The 19726-nt window shown below is 38.4% G+C and overlaps 1 protein-coding gene across 4 annotated transcripts in view; it reads right to left on the reverse strand.

The window, feature by feature from the left end:
• ERBB4 (v-erb-b2 avian erythroblastic leukemia viral oncogene homolog 4) overlaps nt 1-19726 on the reverse strand; it is a 1604115-nt gene that overhangs the window by 610816 nt on the left and 973573 nt on the right. The gene's annotated exons all lie outside the window — the stretch shown is intronic.

Consider the following 19726-nt stretch of genomic DNA (forward strand, 5'->3'; position numbering starts at 1 on the left):
AAATTAAATTTAATATGAGTTTCAATTTGTTTACTTTAAAATATTTCTTTAAAATAAATTTCCAGAAGTGATATTCAAAGTTTATGGTATGTAGATATTTTAAGGTTTTTGATAAGAATTGTCAAAATCCCTTAGGAAGAGTGTTTCAATTAATGTGACATTGACTAAGTCAATAGGAAAGCAATTAGCACAGAATGGAAGCTAAAATTACAGCTCTAATATGAAAAAAAGTGTTCTCTGACATCTCAAATGAAGTAAATACAATGATTAATTGTTCTTTAAAAAGAATACAATACATGATATAATTTTTTAAAAGCCTCTGATTCATTGAAAGAAGAGTACAGAATGAAAATCAATTTTTACTTGATTCTGTATATCAACATTGGTCATAATTAGCTAAGTAGTCTTCTATGAACAATGCTTCACCACGGACACAGAGTCTCTTTCCTTTGGCTTTAAATTATATAGCCCAAAAAAAGTGAGATATATACTCTGAAAATATTACTCTTATTATTTGAAGATACTGGTTAGAACTATACACAGCACCTTCTTGTCCAATAAACTACTACATGTTTCCTCTTGCTCAATATAAAAGCAATTTAAAATAAATATTATATTAGCCTATAAAACATTCACCCTCTAGATGGTAAAAAATGTAATTAACAGCAGTTTAAATAATAGATTTTTCCCCCTCACATAACAAGAAATCATTAAGAGGCAGTTACAAATGTTATGTAAGCTACTCTGCCATTTTCAGTGTGTTAGTGATCCTATTATAGGCACAAAATGGCTTTATACCTATAGGTGTCAGTTAGAAAATTCATGCGAGAGTAAGGCAGAAGAGCAACCAAAAGATTTCTTTTTAGTGAGGCTTTGATTTTATTTTGGAAGTAATGTTCTCTCCAAGGGTTATGTTTATATTTTATTGATTTGAACAATCACAGGGCTACCTCTATTTAGGGTGACATATTGCAACCCCAAACACAATCTATTCCATTGTACATGTAAGTGAAAAAGAAGGAAACCAATATTAGGAAGGCAATTGAAAGCAGATGCCATAATAATCTTAAGAAAATCATCTATCCCATGAATACCCTGAGCTGAACATAACCCCACTGCAGATGAGCTGATTCCAACTTACAGTGACCCCACAGAATAGAATGGACTGCAGGTGTGGTGCTGTAGGATCAGCATTGGACTGCGGACCACAAGGTCAGCAGTTCAAATCCACCAGCTGTTCCTCAGAAACACTATGCAGAGTCACTATGAATCAGAACTGACTCTACGGCACTTAATAACAAAACTAATGGAAAGGCCAATAGGTGGATCTCATCTGTCCCTCTGCAGGAATAATATGAGGTAGTATGTTTTTACAAGGTTTAGAATCTCAGAAGCTCTAAGGTACAGTCCTATTCTATCCTATTGTGGTTAAGTGCCGCTGTAGAGTTGGTTTTGAATCATAATGACCCTGTAAAGAGTTTCTGAGGAGTGAATGGTGGGTTTAAACCACTGACCTTGTGGTTCAACCTGACTTTATGGTCCAGTGCTTATCCTACAGTAATGCACCAGGATCCCATTAGTAGCCCGATACTTAACTAAACCCAACACCTTACCTCCTTAAATGGAACATATAGGGACAGTTTAAATTCAAAACCTGTTGCCCTCAAATCAATTTTGACTAAGAGTGAATTTATAGTACAGAGTAAAACTGCCCCATTGGGGTTCCAGGGCTATAATCTTTATGCAAGCATAATACCACATTTTCCTTCCACAGAGTGTCTGGTGAGTTTGAACCACTGACTCTATGGTTAACTTAATCACTCTTGGTTGTGTCACCATGGCTCCTCTTTTGTTTAAAGAGAGAATAAATAAATATTTTTGTTGTTGTCTAAAGAAGTAAATAAATAAAATGTGAAGGGCATAAGACATTATTAAAGTGGTGTTCGTGGATTGGTAGCCACATCCCAAGTGCCTTACTGAATTACATGTATAAAAAGTATCAGATTATTTTTTGATATTACAAGGCTTTCCATTTAAAATAATTATCATTCCATCATCCGTTCTTAAATTGTGTACTGGTTCCACATGGGGGAAAAAATAAGAAGAGGAAAGAAGGGTTCCAGTTTGGGTGGGCAGCAGAGACAGACAGGTAGGAAAGGCTTCCTGGGGGAAGGATTGGAAACCCAGAGAAGCTGCGCTCATGAAAAAACACCAGAGCTCTGGATCCAGCATAAGGTATGGGGAGTCAGTTTCCCACATTTACAAGTGGAAAAATCATAATATAAAGGAAAATACTGGGGGTTAGTCACTTGAGACGGGAATCCCTCTGCAGCCACCCCACCTGGTGGAGTTCAGAGGGCTGGTTACAGCCAGACCTACACAGGGATCCAGAGCTAAAACCAGTGCAATGAGATTTGCAAAAAGGTGCAGGGGATTTTACACATTGTTTCCTCCTCTTCTCTGTCACGGCTTCTTTGTCCAGAGCGGACACCTTCAGGTGGGTGGGTGTGCACCCCTCAAAAAAAGTCTAATGCTGAGCCCATAGTTTTCCCATGGCACAGAGAGAAAGAGCTTGGTGGCTGCTTATGACATCAGCCTAGTAGTCACAGCCCTAAAATTAACTTGTGCAGGACCCTTTACTCCAGTCTATCTAGCAAGAAAAAAGCAGGCCTGTCAGGCCTGACAGACAAACCATATAAACAATCTGTAAAACCCTAACATAAAAGGATACAACTATCTCGAGAATTATGCTGTGCACACACAGATACCTAACTGACCTTCACAGACAAAAATAGTAGACAACCTTTCTCTCATTAATTTCTCAATATCTATCTGCATACCTCTACGGTTGTGACTAGAGGAGGGGCCTAAGTGAGTGGACAACCCCACCCACTGCTGGAGGCTTCTACAGTGTACACACACTGCCAGTGTAGCAAGGCAACTGGACATTTGGCCACATTTTTATTTTTGTTTCAAAGTTGTGGTTTTTGTCTCAGCTTTTATATTGATTCTACTTTTGGGCCTTTTGATCACAGATTTTCCTGGAGATGGGAGCTTTTTCTCCCTACTTTACCCAAGAATAGACAGCAATCATGGCCATATAGCCAAGCTACAAGCATTCCCCATAATATTCCAACATTGAGACAAGAGCCAATAACAGCTGCTAAGCATTTCATGCAAAAAGGGAAGCCTATATCCTGATCATATCCACCAGGAGACACGCAGTAAGCTTAATAACACAACAACAAACATCCATTTAAGCATTAAAAAACCCATGTAATCACTGGAAATGACAAACAAAACATAGCAAAAGAACTCAAACATGTCAAAAAACAGAAAAGAGTAACTGAGACAAATGAGCTGGAGAAAGACAAAGGCTCCCCAGAAGAGGAAGAGCAGGTTTTAGATTTGCCTGAGAAGGAATTCAGAAGAATGATATGAAAACAAATTCAAATGATCCAAAAACGGGTGGAAGAAAACGAGGAAATCAGGAAAGTACTACAAGAGCAATCAAACAAGATTGATACAGTATTGGAAACAATTCAAAACCCGTAAAAGAGGTCCAGATGATTAATAACAAAATATCAGAAATGGACAATACACTGAAAGGGGAAAGGAGCAGAATAGAAGAGGTGGAAGCCAGAACGATCAAACTGGAAGACAAATCTCTCAATATTGCTAAGATAAAAAAAGCAAGTATAAAAAGGATCAAAATATCTGAAGAGATTCTGAGATTCATGCTGGATAACATGAAGAGGAACAACTTAAGAATTTTTGGCATTCTGGAACAGGAAGAATCAGAGAAGTCCACAGAGGAGATAGTTGAAGAGCTTCTGGAAGAAAATTTTCCTAACATCTTGAAAGATGAGAACATTCGAGAAACCAAATGTTCCCAGGAAGGATAGAGCCCAAACGAAAGTCACCAAGACATATAATAATCAAGCTCTACCAAATTAAAGACAAGGAGAGAATCCTAGAAGTGGCCAGGAGAAAAGAAGTGTCACTTACAAAGGCAAGCAAATCATACTAAGCTCTGACTTCTCAGCAGAAATCATGCAGGCAAGAAGGCAATGGGGAGACATATAAAAACCCTAAAAGAAAAAAAACTGCAAACCAAGAATCATCTATCCAGCAAACCTATCAATCAAATATGATGGTGCAATCAAAACATTTCATGATAAACAGAATCTAAGAGATTTTGTTAAAACCAATCCAGCACTTCAAAACATCTTAAAGGGAGTTCTTTGGACTGAAACTAACAAGAAGAGACAACAACCAAGGTTGACAGGCGTGGCAACACCACCTGGAACTCAGTCGACAGATAGCAGAGTTCAGAACAGAACAAACTTACAACAACGAATTCAAAGGAGCTGAGAGGTCAACTAAAGATCAAAATAATATCAATGTCAAAGAAGGAATAAATGCAGGAACAGAAATCCAGGTGGTGAGGATGTCAGGTAGATTACAGGATACAATAGATTCTCTTAAATGGAGAGAAAAGTTAAAAGACTAAAAGGAAACCCCCCAACATTTAATACTTCACAAGTTATCATGAAAATGAACTTCCAAGCAGAACAAGCAAACATGAAAACTAAGAAGAAACCGACAAGAAATAGAACAAAAACACAAACTTAGCACATTTTGCAGATGATATGATCCTATACATAGAAAACCCCAAAGACTCAGTAAAAAAGCTACTAGACCTCATTGGAAGATTCAGCAAAGTGGCAGGGTATAAGATCAACATACAAAAATCATTTGAGTTCTTCTGTAGTAACAATGACAGCGCTGAAAAGGACATTAGGAAAGCAATACCATTTACAATAGACACACAGAGATGAAATATTTAGGAATAAACGTAACCAGAGAAACAAAGGACCTATACAAAGAGAATTACAAAACACTACTACAAAACCCAAAAGAGACTTACAAAAGTGGAAGAACATACCATGTTCCTGGATAGGAAGACTCAACATCATGAAAATGTCAATACTACCCAAAGCAATTTACACATATAATGCAATCCCAATCCAGATTCCAGTGACATCATTCAAAGAGATGGAAAAGACAATTACAAACTTTATATGGAAAGAAGAAGACCCAGGATAAGCAAAGCACTGCTCAAGAAAAAGAACAAGGTTGGAAACCTCTCACTCCCGGATTTCAAAATCTACTACATGGCTACAGTGGTCAAAACAGCCTGGTACTGGTACAATAAAAGATACATTGATCAATGGAACAGAATAGAGGATCAATAAATTAACCAATGCACATAGAGCCAACTGATTTTTGACAAAGTGCCTAGGTATGTTACATGGTGAGGAGATAGCCTCTTTAACAGTTGGTGCTGGCAGAACTGGAACGTGATATGCAACAGACTGAAAGAAGACCTTTATCTCTCAAGTCCTATACAAAAACCAACTCAGCATGGATTAAAGACCTAAATGTGAATCCCAAAATTATGAAAGTCATCAGTGAAAACATAGGGACAACTGTGAAGGCTCTAATACAGGGAATACACAGACTACCAAATATTTTCAAAAGCACACAAACAAAAGTAGACAAAATAAATGAGTGAGACATACTAAAAATTAAAAACTTATGTGCATTAAAAGATTTCACCAAAAGAGTAAAAAGGGAACCTACTGAATGGGAAAAAACCTTTTGCAATGACACATCAGACATGGGACTCATTTCTAAAATATATAGGAAACTACAACACCTCTACAGGATAAAGACAAATAACCCAATTTAAAAATGGGCACAGGACATGAACAGGCACTTCACCAAGGAGGAGATCTGGGCAACCAACAAACATATGAAGAAATGTTCATGATCACTAGCCGAAAGAGAGATGCAAATCAAAACAACAATGAGATATCATCTCACACCAGTAACAACAGCAAAAATCATAAAAGTAGAAGACAATGAATGTTGGCAAGGATGCGGAAAGACTGGGACCCTCTTACATTGTTGGTGGGATTGCAAAATGGTCCAACCACTCTGGAAAGTAATATGGCACTTCTTCAGTAGGTTGGAAATGGAAATATCTTATGATCCAGCAATTCCTCTACTTGGTATTTACCCACAAGAAATACTCGTCATAACACGAGTAGATATATGCACACCAATGTTCATAGCAGCACTATTTACAATAGCAAAAAGATGGAGACAGCCAAAGTGCCCATAAATTGAAGAATGGATAAACAAACTTTGGTACATACACACAATGGAATACTATGCTACCTTGAAGAACAAGAAGGAAACTGCAAACCACCGCATACTATGGATGAACCTTAAGGACATTATGCTGAATGAAATTAGTCAGTCACAAAAGAAGTACTTCATAGGACCATTACTGTAAAAGAGTAAGAAAAGGAACCCACACCAAAAAGGTGGGGGGGAGTATATATATATTTGCTGATCACCAGGATGTATGGGATGAAAGGAGGGGAGGGGTAGAGGGGAAGATAGAGCACAGGGTAGGGAACAGACACACAGGATAGCTTGGGGGCGAGGTGGTGGTGGTGGGGCAATACACAAGAAGGGGGAGGGGAAGAACAAGGCTGATGGGAGAACAGTTAGGCAGGTTCACCTGGGCTAACTGGCACAGAGGTAAATGATGATGTATGCACAACCTTGGAACAACAGGGCTCCAGGATATAGAGATTGAAGCATGGTTTTAAGGGGTAATAGAGGCGACTGATGTTAAAATGCTTGACTGTCTTTTGAATCTTGGTTTCCCTTGCCTACCATTGTAAAATAGACACTTGAGACAGGGAGAAAGGAATAGTCAAATCATCACTAGAGAAAGTTTGTAAGTCCGTCTTTAGTCTATAACTTCAGCCTATAACCTTAAAGGGGGATGGCTAGAAGTTGCCCAGTGAAAGTGGCTTCCTGCGGAGCCTTTACATTGCACAAGACCATAGGTGGAGTCCAGAACCCCATCCAGGAACGACTGAGGTAGGAAATTTCCACTGGAAAGGATGAGTAGACCAGCGTGGAGCGGTTAGAAGAACAGAAGATACTTCTTGAAAGAAAGACCGGCAGGAAAAATCTGAAACAATAATAGCAGTCTGATTACTACAAGAACAAGTATGCTGTTCACTTGGGAGCCATCAAGAAAAGTGGTCAGGACCTCTCAGAGCAAATGCCCTTCCAAGACTGAGACTTGAGGGGAATACATGAACTGGCATGTGGTCTGGATGGAGACAACATTGGTCACCGATAAGGGAAAAGGGAGAAAAACAGCAATGAAGTTGCAAGCCAAGCCTGACCACATTCAATAGACCCCTGTGGACTCAGGTGGAGACCTGGATGACCAACAGTATGGCAAGACCTGGGGACTTCTGGGCCCAGAGGCAGTGACATGGCCACAGAGGACAAGAGCAGAGAGTGAAGTATCCAGATGATATGAAGTGAAGGGATATGCACAAGAACACCCATACTTGCAGATAGTACCCACTTGACCTGGCTTCAATAGTTGGATGATTAGAACTCAACTAGAAGAAGAAAGAAGAGGGGAAAAAGAAAGAAAGAAAGAAAGGAAAGAAAGGAAAGAAAGGAAAGAAAGGAAAGAAAGAAAGAAAGAAAGAAAGAAAGAAAGAAAGAAAGAAAGAAAGAAAGAAAGAAAGAAAGGAAAGAAAAGAAAGAAGGAAGGAAGGAAGGAAGGAAGGAAGAAAGAAAGAAAGAAAGAGAAAGAAAGAAAAATAATAACCTGCTACAGTTTGATGAAATTTACCTATACTTATGGATGTTGTTGTTGTTAGATGCCATCAAGTTGGTACCAACCCATAGTGACCTTATACACAGCAGAACGAAACACTGCCCAATCCTGGGCCAACCTCACTGCTGTTGCCATGCTTGAGTCCATCCATACAATACTTATGGATGTAGTAGCTCAAAACAGGGAACAAATCTTTACAGCGAGGATCAGTCCCACCCCCTCGGTACACAGAGTTGACAGGGATAGGCAACTAAGACATTGGTTACCCAAAAAGGGGGAGCCTATAAAAGCAAGACCACCACTCGTCTGTCAGTTTGTTGTACTGTGGTGGCTTTTGAGTTGCTGTGATTCTGAAAGCTGTGCCACCGGTATTTTAAATACCAGCAGGGTCACCAATCGTGGACAGGCTTCAGATGAGCTTCCAGACAAACACAGACTAGGAAGAGGGAGTGATGAACTACTTCCGAATATTTAGTCACTGCAAACCTTATGAATAGCAGAGAAACACTGTCAGATATAGTGCCGGAAAATGAGCCCTTCAGGTTGGAAGGCGCTCAAAATGTGATTCAAGCGTGGCAACAATAGTGAGGTTGGCCTTTGATAGGGCAGTGTTTCATTCTGCTGTGTATAGGGTCGCTATGAGTCGGTACCGACTTGATGGCACCTAACAACAACAACAAATAAAGGCAAGAAGTGACTGGCTTGCAAGCTTTCAAGAGGGACCTTAGTTCCTGACTGGGCGGGGGAAGGTAGAACCATCACTGAATGATTTCCAATCCTTTGGGACCGGGCTGGTGAAAGAAAATGGGGATAAGACTCTTCTGGAACAATAGTGAATAATTGCCATCAGGACTGACTGTTCGGGCAGGAAATATAGAGGTAGATGTTTTTTTGACAAAGGAGGAGAGTGATTGATTTTGCAGCCCAGGAGCAGAGGTCGCTGGGACCATCAAGTGAGAAGAATGGAGAGCGGGACCCTACCCAGAGAGGCAGTGATGGCAGGGATGGAGACATAGACGATGATGTGTACAGATGGAGCAGCTGGGGACACTGGACTCAGGGAGGGAGAAGGGCTGTGTGGTGGTGGCCGGGGATGGGGGTGGGGAGGGGAAGGGCGGGCCTATGTGGTGTACCCTTTGGTTATTTGATGATCCATGGAGGGGATTGTAATCATTGCAATGAAAGGAAATACAATAGGATGAGTATAAAGCTGATGTTCTCCCATGTAAACCTCCCAATAAAAACTTAAAAAAAATAATAATAATAGAAAAGAAGAAAGAAATTAGATCATCTTTCTACATCTAAATCTCAGTTCATTACTTTTCATGACTAACCACACAGTCTTCATCAAAGCAGAAGGGAAATGGAAGATGTAAGGAAGACTGTGAAATGGATTTGCACATTAATGTTTCTGTCTAGAAAATGTGAAAAGTTCATACTAATAGCTTTGTCATGAGACATTAGGTGATGCTCTTCTGTTCTACCAATAATTTCTCCCTAGGTGACAGAGAAAGGAGATTTTGACTGCTATCCAGGAAATGAAGGTTATTTTTCAGTCTATGTTTGGAAAAGTGCTACCTTAAAAATATGTGAATAGAAAGGTAATAGCTCAAATGTTGTTGAAACAGTCTGTATTTTTCAGGACTCACAGTTCCATTTAAAGAGCTCATGCTGAAGGAAGACAATACGTATTTCTAACTTCCTATCTAAAGATATTTTTTAAAAATTTGATTATATTGTCCTGAATAACAATCCCATCAAATCCCTTTCTTCAGCAATATTAACTTGCTACAAATGTTAAAATTTGTTTCTCAGAAATGCTCTACTCAAGATCTATAGTTTATACTTGTAAAAGGAATTTAGAGAGATTAATAACAAATATAATCTTACATGGTAATATTTCAAATTAAGACTACAATCCCATGATTTGGGGATAATAAAATTCAAAACCCAGAATCAGCTAGCAATTTTGGTCAAGATTTTTTTATAAAGTTTCAGTATTTAACCATGAACAGTTTATTCATGCATTTATATGTGTTTCCCTAGAAATATAAGGAGCATCATAAAGTTTGTGGGAAAATTATATTATTTTTTAATTCAATTTTTCAATGAATTTTTGAGGCCACCTCCTACAATCCTCCTTAATCTTTAAATTAGACTGAGAGATTTTTACTGCCGAATGATAAAATACCACTTTTACAAAATATATGTTTTCATTGATGTGTTTAGGGCAGTTTTCATGTAAACATTCCCTTACAATTAATTTTGATCAGCTTATTTTCCTCAATACTTGCATTTATCCAGTTTTAAAGTTTTCAATAATTTTTTTAAACCGTGTAAAGTTTTAAAATAATAATTAACATGTTGTGTTTCTTTAAGTTTATTTCTGTTCTCAGAGATGCAAATCGCTTACTTGAGAGAGAGAGAGGTACCTAATGTTTCTGCCCTGGTTGGCTATAGAGGCTTGACTGGATTTGGGGCTTGAAAGAGGGACAGGGTATCAAAATACAATATCTTGGTAAGATATTTATCCAAAAATATACTAGGAAACTGGCTGCTTCACTTTAGGTTCACTTCTGCTAACACAAAGGAACAGCAGAGCTCACTATACATACTTAAGTGCAATTAACCATTTACAGAAAGTTTGTCACCTGTGTTTACACCAACAGCATGAAATAAAGTGATCATCAAGGCAAAACAAAAAGACAATTTCTAAGCCTGAGAACAATGGGAAAATCGACATAAAATTAATTGCTTTTCAAGCAAAGATGCTAAGGATTTTTGAGTGTCTGGTATAATGCAGATGCTCAAAAATGGTTGATTGAGTGAATGAGTTCAAGGTAATCTCATTCTATTGTATTTAAATATCATTCATACATCAGAGCAAACTAAGAGAGACATGAAGATATTCTTGATCATTTAATCAACTGGTAGAAAAAAGTCCCTATGGGTTTTCTTATCATACTCTGTAAATAAAATTATTTGTCAAGTCCTAAAACCAGAACTGTATCCTCTCTAATAAATGTCATGATTAATATAACCGGACAGATTACATATGACATGCTGGTGGTGGGGGAAAGGAAGCTTCCATTACTAGAAAAGCACTAAACTATATTGCTGTTGTTGTCAAGTCATCAAGTTTATTCCCACTCATAGCAATACTGTATAAGGTTTTTGAGGAGCTGCTAGTGGGTTTGAACTGAAGACCTTGCAATTAGTTATTACTAAATGCCATCGAGTCAATTCCGACCCATAGCAACCCTGACTAGGGTTTCTGAGGAGTGGCTGGTGAGCTTGAACCACCAACCTTGCAATTCAAATGGCTTTGCAGTCTGGTACATCAGTGTTTATCCTACAGTGTCATACCAGGCCTATTCTTATTTTGGTATCTCAGAACTTTCCTACTAGAGTAACTAAATTGTAATCTACACTACTGGCAAATTTGTATATTGAATGTAACTGTATGTCCCCAGGACAAAGGTGTGGCCACCAGCTTCCATGTAGCTCATAACCTTGGAAACCCTATGGGGAAGCTCTACTTTATAACTGAAGTATAACTGAACTGATCTTCATAAAGGCAAGAGGCATTTTCCAGTACTGTAACCACAGCATCAATGAGGAATACTAATTGTTGAATGAGCACTTGTTAAATTGAACTGGAAAACAAAATAAAACATGGAATTTGCCACCAGAGCTGATTAGTTAATTCTGTTGTAGTTGTTAATTTTAAATCCTATTTCGACCTAATCAAAGTAAGACTAAAAGTTATTTTTCTCTCCACATATATTCTATATGTCACTACTTATTCTCACGTCCATTAAGGCAAGGGGCATTTCTTTTTTGTTCTAAGTCACATCGCTTCATCCTCCAACCTCGGTGTCTATCATTATGTAAAGCATAAGGCACCTACACAATAAGCATTTGTTTAATGAAACAAACTACATAATATCCTGAAAACAGAAAATCATCGAATCAGGTAATAGAGATTTTAATTACAACAAAATCATATATATATATGCACATGGTGGTTGTGTGCCGTGGAGTTGGTGCTGACTCATGGTGACCCTGTACAGGGTTTCCGAGGCTGTAAATCTTTACGGGAGCAGAAAGCCTCATCTTTCTCCCACAGAACAGCTGGCAGTTTTGAACTGCTGACTCGTAACCAATACTTTACCAAGCTCCAAGCAGTCTGTCAGATTCTACTTTAGTCTATATGATTGGTGTTAACAGGAAATATCTTATTACTTCTCTCAAAATCTATCAACCACAAAGATATAAAATCTAATAAGCAGGATATAAGAATTTATTGACTGTAGATCTGAAGATCTTGCTTTCCATAGGAATATCTATATAGGTCAACCTTTGAAATGAAATAATAAATAATAAAATAATAAAAATATAGAGACTATAAATACTGCACTTATTTAATTTCAGTGGGGATATCTGAATGAGGTATGTGTTAGATTTTTGTTGCCTGTTCAAACCAAAGGCCACAATCAAGAAGCTAAAATCCAAAGTGGCATAAAGATTATTTTTAAGATGAAGCTATAGACTGGACTTTCTCAGACAGAAAACAATGTATCTTTCTCACTGTCATCACCTCAAACCACACAAATCTGTTGGCAGATAGTGATACAAAAGTAATATAGTTCATGTCATACACCTGTGATACTTAATACATCATCTCTGGAATGGCTTTGGTCCAGAGATTCCTGTATCTTTCCCAAACCCAGACTTCTTAGCTGGGAGCACAATGAATTGCTGCTACCCCACTGGGTCAGCCCTTAAGGTTTATTATTAATAAGCAGAGACTCTACAGGCTAATGAGAACCGGGTGCTTGAGGAGACAATGGCTCATTCATCATCAATCAAGCTTTGAAGTTTTTATACAGATGATTTAAGGAGAGTTGAAGTGTGCAAAATTGAAATGTCACATTTGTATTGGGAGGGGGGAGAAGGTGATAATGTAAATGAATGATTTAACCTTCTGTATTTCAGCTCAATGATCAGAGGCAAAAACTCATGGATGCTGATATTGAATGGTAGGAAGCAAGTAGTGGACTGCTTTCGATCAGAGCAAGGCAATTTCAGGAAGAAATTATCAGGCCCATTGGCTGAAAATCAGTTTAAGAGAGAAAATAATAGCACAAATGTCTTTATTTCAATTGAATGAAGTTCAGTAATGCTTGCTACAATCTTCAGATTTAGTATTATATACTTCAGGGTACACTAAAATCCCTAACTTCTATTATGTATGTGACTGCTACAATCACCTGGTTCTTGGAGTTTCCCCCTTCCTCTAGCTCCTATAACACTTAAGATCTCAAGCACTCATTTGACATAGGGCAAATTCTCTCTTACCTCCTTCCTCCTTTGTGTGCATGTGTTATCTCTCCAATTGCACTACAGTTCCCTTGAGGATAGAAGCCCTGGCATATAGCTTTATGCCCTGTTATTTCTGTTGTTAAGTGCTGTTGAGTGGGTTATGACTCATACCGACCCTGTTTAGGATTTCTGAGGCTTTTTAAATCTTTGTGGGAACAGAAAGTCTCATCTTTATGCCCTAGTGCCAAAGAAAGTGTCAAGCACACTGAAGAAATGGAAATGCTGGTGTTGACTATTATGATGGTAAAGATAACATCCTTAGAATATGACTGACAGTTCTGAAAAGTTCCTTGCTGTTTAATTGGTAACAGTGTTTGTGTTCTATCTTCTTAGAGAGCCAGATAACGTTTACATTATAAATCTCATACAGCTATCAAATAACCTTTGGGTGACCTCTTAAAAGTGTTAAGAAGCAAAAAATGTCACTAAGAGGATGTGCCTGACCCAAGGCAGTCTTTTCAATAACCTTCTTTATATGTATGAAAAACTGGACAATGAATTAGAAAGACCAAAGAATTCATGTCTTTGAATTACGGTACTGGTCAAGATTATTGAATATACCATACACTACTGGAAGAATAGGGAGCTCTGGTAGCGTAATGGTTATGATTCAGGCTCCTAACCTCAAGTTCAGCAGTTTGAAACTACCAGCTGTTCCATAGGAGAAAGATGAGATTTTCTGCTCCCATAAAGATTTACAGTCTTGGAAACCTTATTACAGGGTCGCTATGAGTCGGACCTGACTCCACGGCATACTACCACCAATACCACTAATGGAAGAAAGAGCAAATCTGTGTTCCTTTAAAATGAGGATGGTAAGAATTCATCTAATGTACTTTGAATTGTCATCAGGACAGATCAGTACTTAGAGAAGGACCACATGCTTGGTAAACAGAGGAAGTCCCTCAATGTGATGGATTGATAGAGTGGCTACAACAATGGTATAGGCTCAATCATAGTGATGATTGTGAGCATGGCTCAGAATTGGACACTGTTTGGTTCTATTGTATACAGGATCACTGAGTCAGAACCAGCTTGAGGATACCCAACAACAGCAACAACAACAACAGTGAGAGTGAACAATTAAGTAAACTAATGTACCTGATATTAGCCTCACAATTTGTGTGTGTGTTTTCTGGAATAATGTGGTTTAATGTCTTGACAAATCATTTTAATAACATCTTATAGAAACACTTTTGATAATAATAAAAATGAAGAAAACACTAAACAATTTTGATAATAATAGAAATGGAAAGCACTAGACAATTCTGATGATAATAAAAATGAAGAGCCAAGTACACGTTCCAAAGATGGATAAAGATTTCACATCAGAGAAATGAGCGCAATCAGGAATGAATAAAGTGAAAGAACAACACATTCTACGGTATCTTCTTGCAAATAAAATAGACTGCTGCTGTCTACACATGTTCAAATATTTTTATTCTCCTACCCACCAAAGAGCCTTCATTACAGTCAAAAGTCCTCTTAAATAACTCCTCCAAATTTCCAAAAAATGTCATTGCTTCCGTGGAACAGCGTATCAGTAGAGTTCAGTGTTTTCATTACCACTAAGAAGGAAATTCCTATCAGTGCCCAGAAATGGTATGTCCCTTTTATTTACAGGCTTTAAATACAGTAAGTGTGGGATATACTGCAAGGTCACTGTCAAATATCTCACCTACTATATTAGTGTGTACACTTTTAATAACTCTTCTCACCACATATGATTACTTCACTAGTTCTTGAGACCATTTCAGAGAAGAATGATTTTTCCTGATGACAGTAATAACAAATAATATTGCTATGTGTGTTTGTTGCTGGCGAGTTCAGACTTGCAAATAAAAGAAAACAGCAAGAGAAGGAAGAATGGCTTCACCTTGAAAAAAGTGATTATAATATGATTTCCCAATATACAAGAATTTGAAAAGGGCACATAGAGAATAATGAGTCTATTAATATGTGATTTGGAAGCATGATGTCTCAGTGAATGGGCCATAATATTAATGTTAAATTAAAAAAAAATGAGGACAACATTTTATACAGTGAAAAGTCAAAGGAAAAGTTACAAATAGGAATAAACAGAAGCAGGTATAGGGACATTTGAAAAAATAAGCGCCAAAAGTAGGTTTAATCAAATATGTCTTTTAAGACAGAGTTTTAGTCTAGTGGAAATCAGGAAGCAATGACTGAATTGTTGTCATTGTCAAGTGCTGTTGAGTCAGTTCTCACTCACACCAACCCTGTATAGGGTTTTGTAGGAGTAGCTGGTGGGTTTCAATCACTAACCTTGTGGTTAGCAGTCCAGTGCTTACCCTACAGTGCCACATAAGACACTTTTATAACACACTGATGATCAAAATATGAAATGTCAAGTGACGTGGTAAAACAGAGAAATTCCTTTGGAATTAGATTGTGTTTCATACAGGTTTAAAAATTCAACATACAGAAAAAGCACCAATATCAAGCTCTACGGTTTTTCCTGTGTGTGCACGGATGACCAGATAACTGCCATTCAGCTAAGATTCCAATATAGACTTTTCTCTTGTTCCCTTCTTCCTGATCAACACCCAACACCTCTTCCTGACTTTCAAAGCCATTCTTTTGACTTTTATTACCATAGATTAGTTTTGTCTGTTTAAGAACAAATTCATATTCATATACATGCATTGATAGGTTGTGTATTATTTGTTTTCTATTCTTGAAAAAGAGGTTGCTGAGGTTCATTTGTGGCACTGTAGGATAAGCACTGGGTGGTTATCCACATGGTGGCAGTTCAAATTCACCAGCCACTCCTTAGACACCCTATAGAGTTATTGACTCAGAATTTACTCAGTGTCACTTAACAACAACTATATTAGTTTGTTCACTTTTTGTGGCTATGTATTATTCTGTAAATATAGAATACAATTTGTTTGTATTTTGGTTTATATTGTAAGCACAGTTGTGCTAATTTTAGCTGTGTGATTTCAGGCAAGTTAATCTAAGTTTCTTTTCTCTATGATAAGGACAATAATATTTACATTGTTAAATTACAAAGAAAATTATAGATTACTCATGTAAAATGCCTACTATATTTTGTTGTTGTTGTTAAGTGCTGTTGAGTCTGTTCAGACTGATATCAATCCTGCATCAGGTTTCTGCAGATTATGCATATAAAATGTCTGGTACATATTAGATACTCAAAAAGCAATAGCTGCTTCAAAATAGGTCATTAACATAGTTCAAAAGTTTCCTTTGTCCAAAGTGTTTTAAAAATCAATAAGCTAAGAACACCAATGAAGCAGCAAGCTAAGCCCTGCATCGTTCAGCAGACTACTGTGAACCCGGGTGGAGACTCAGTCGGCCAGCAGCGAAACAGGACCGGGGGACTCATGGGCTCAGGGTCAGTGACACAGCCACAGAGGACTAGAGTGGAGAGCGAAGAGACTAGCTGATAAAAAGAGGGCAGACAGACGCAAGAACACCTACACTTGCAGATGATACCCACTTGACCTGGCTTTAATGACTGGATGAACAGAACTCAACCCGAGAAAGAAAGAAGAGGGGGAAAAAAAAAGTGTCATCTGATACAACTTGATGAAATGGACTTACACCTATAATTGCAGTAGCTGAAAAGAGGAAACAATTCCCGGCTGAAAAGAGGAAATTATTCCCACCCCCTCAGCTGCTCCGCGGGAGAAAGATGAGGCGATCTGCTCCCGTAAAGATTTACAGCCTCGGAAACCCTATTCAGGGTCGCTATGGGTCGAAACCGACTCGACGGCACTTAACAACAACAACAACAACCTCCAAACAAAGAGTGGAAAGGGAAGGACAACTTGAACATTGGCTACCCAAAATGGGGTGAGGAATACAAAGGTAAGAAGTGACTGGCTTTCAAGAGGGAACCTAGATCCACAGGGCAGGGAGGATAGTAGAGTCTCCAACCTGTCTAGGAAGGGCTGATGAAAAGAAATGCAGATGGGTCTCATGTGATGCAATGGTGAATAATTGTTACCAGGAATGATTGTGAGGACTGGAAATGTAAAGGTGGATATTTTATAGCAAGGAGAGGAGTGACTAACCTTTCAGTCTAGGAGCGGAGGACCCTGGGACCATCAACGGAGAAGAGCGGAAAGCAGGACCCCACCCAGAGAAACAGTGAGGCCTGAGATGGAGACAGAGAGGATGACGTGAAGAAATGGAGTGACTGGGGAATTGAGATCCAGAGAGGGAAAGGGGCTGTGTGCTGAGGACTGGGCGGGGGAAGGGGGCATGCAAGGTATACCCTCTCGCTGGGGGATGATGCATGGACAGGAAGGTAACTAAGACAATGAAACGATGTATGATAGAATGAATGTAAAACTAATATTTCCCCATGTAAACTATCACTCAATATACAATAAAACATTTTAAAAAAATCAATAAGCATTGATTGAAGTATGGATATTCTAGGAGGACAAAATGGAAACTACAAATAGTATGAAGTCCCCATTAAATTAAGGTTGGTGTACAGCAAAACAATTTTTGAGCTAAAATATTAATTTACGTTCCAAAGCTGGTTAATAAAAATATTTTTATTTCCTATATTTAAAAATCCTCACCACTGGACCAATAAACAACATCCATATAATGAAGAGATGATTGAAGTTGACAAAGACTTCATTTTGCTCAGATCAGCCATCAACACTCATGGAAGCAGCAGTCACAAAACTGAAGTACAGATTATATTAGGAAAACCTGTTGCACAATAGCAAAGATGTCAGTTTGAGGACTAAGGTGTGCCTGATTCAAGTCATGGTATTTTCAATAACTTCATATGCATGTGAATATAGAACAGTGGATAAGAATACTATAGAAGGTAGAAGAATTGATGTATTTGAGTTATTGTGTTGGAGGACAATGATAAAAGTACCATGGACTGCCAAAAGAATAAACCAATCTGTGTTAAAAACAGTATTGCCAGAATGCGAACCAGGATGGCCAGATTCGTCTCTCATACTTCAGACATATTGTCAGAAGGGACCAGTCCCTGGAGAAGGACATCCTGCTTGATAAAGTGGAGGGTCAGAGAAAAAGAGGAAGCCCCCCAATGAGATGGATTAGCACAGTGGCAGCAGCAATGGGCTCACCGTAGTAACGACTGTGAGGTTGACGGAGGACAGGGGAGTGTTTCATTCTATTGTGCCTAGGGTTGCTATGAGTCAGTACCATCTCGATGACACCTAACAACAACGACATTTTTTTTTTTCTTTTAAGTCACTAAGGAATTCTGGTGTGGCACTGTGGGATAAAGTCCTGGATCACAAGGTTGGTTTGAACAACAAGGTTGGCACTTTAAACTCACCGGCCACATCTTGGAATCCCTATGCAGTGTTGCTATGAGCCAGAAGCAACTCGACGGTACTTAACAAAAACAACCACAAGGACAAACTTATAAATGATTAAATTTGTTATCTTTCTCACTCACTCTCTGACCTTAAATACCTGACTGAATTATCCATTTGGGTTCTTTCTTACCCTTTTTGCTACTGTATTCTGTGACACCATTTATGGCTGTTAAATTTCCTTCCATTCAGTTCAGGTGTTACATAGTTCACAGGTCACAATGTCTTATCTTAAGGTGTCTTTTACCTCTGCTGCACTACTGCTGTGTTTTGAAGAAATTAACCTGATTTCCAAAGACTGGCAGAAGTAAGGTGAGCTTTCCTCTTCTATGGCAAAGGTCTGACATTTCTAGAACAACTGAACACATTAAGTAGGAAATAACCATACCACTTGCCATAAATCAGATTCACGGCAATCCCATAAACTAAGAGGATGGGTATGCTGTACAGTTTCACTTAAATTTACAAAGATTTCTTTAATTAAATCAAAAAATGGATGATAAAGATTAGATGTGTGCAACAAACATTACTATAACACTGCTGCTTGAAATAGAGCAACAAAGCCTGTTACTTTTGCTGTTGTTGCTACTAAGTGCCATGGAGTTAGTTCTAACTCGTAACAACTCTGTACAGGGTTTCCAAAAAGCAGCTGGTGGGTTTGAACCACCGACCTTGTGTTAGCAGTTGAGTTCTACACAAAGACTCCATGGGTGAAGGCTGTTGTTGTTGTTATGTGCCATGGAGTTGGTTCTGACTCATAGTGACCCTGTGTACAGGGTTTCCGAGGCTGTATATTTTTATGGGAGCAGAAAGCCTCATCTTTTTCCCACGGAACAGCTGGTAGTTTCGAACTGCTGACAGTGAGATTAGCAGCCCGATTCGTAACCACTACGCTACCAGAGCTCCTTATGGGTGAAAATTAGAAATAATCAAATGCTATGTTTAACAAAAGAATGTTTAATTTGAAAGCTATGTACTTAAAGCTATTTGAAGAAAAATAGCTCATTAAAATTTCTTTCAGGAAAACTTAGTCTGAGTCCTTATAGTCTATTGCCCCTACCCCTAGTATCCTTATTTTCTATTATTTGAAAAACCCATTTTCATATTGTTTTAGGGTTCTTAGAGAAGCACAAATGATGTCACAAAAGAAAGGACTCCACTATGTAATCGTAGAACTCTGTAACTTCCACTGCCCTGCTTAGTAAAGTGGAGGGTCAGTGAAAAAGAAGAAGACCCCCCCCCCGCCACC

Source organism: Chrysochloris asiatica, unplaced genomic scaffold, assembly GCF_000296735.1.
Source record: "Chrysochloris asiatica unplaced genomic scaffold, ChrAsi1.0 scaffold00212, whole genome shotgun sequence".
Taxonomy (NCBI): domain Eukaryota; kingdom Metazoa; phylum Chordata; class Mammalia; order Afrosoricida; family Chrysochloridae; genus Chrysochloris; species Chrysochloris asiatica.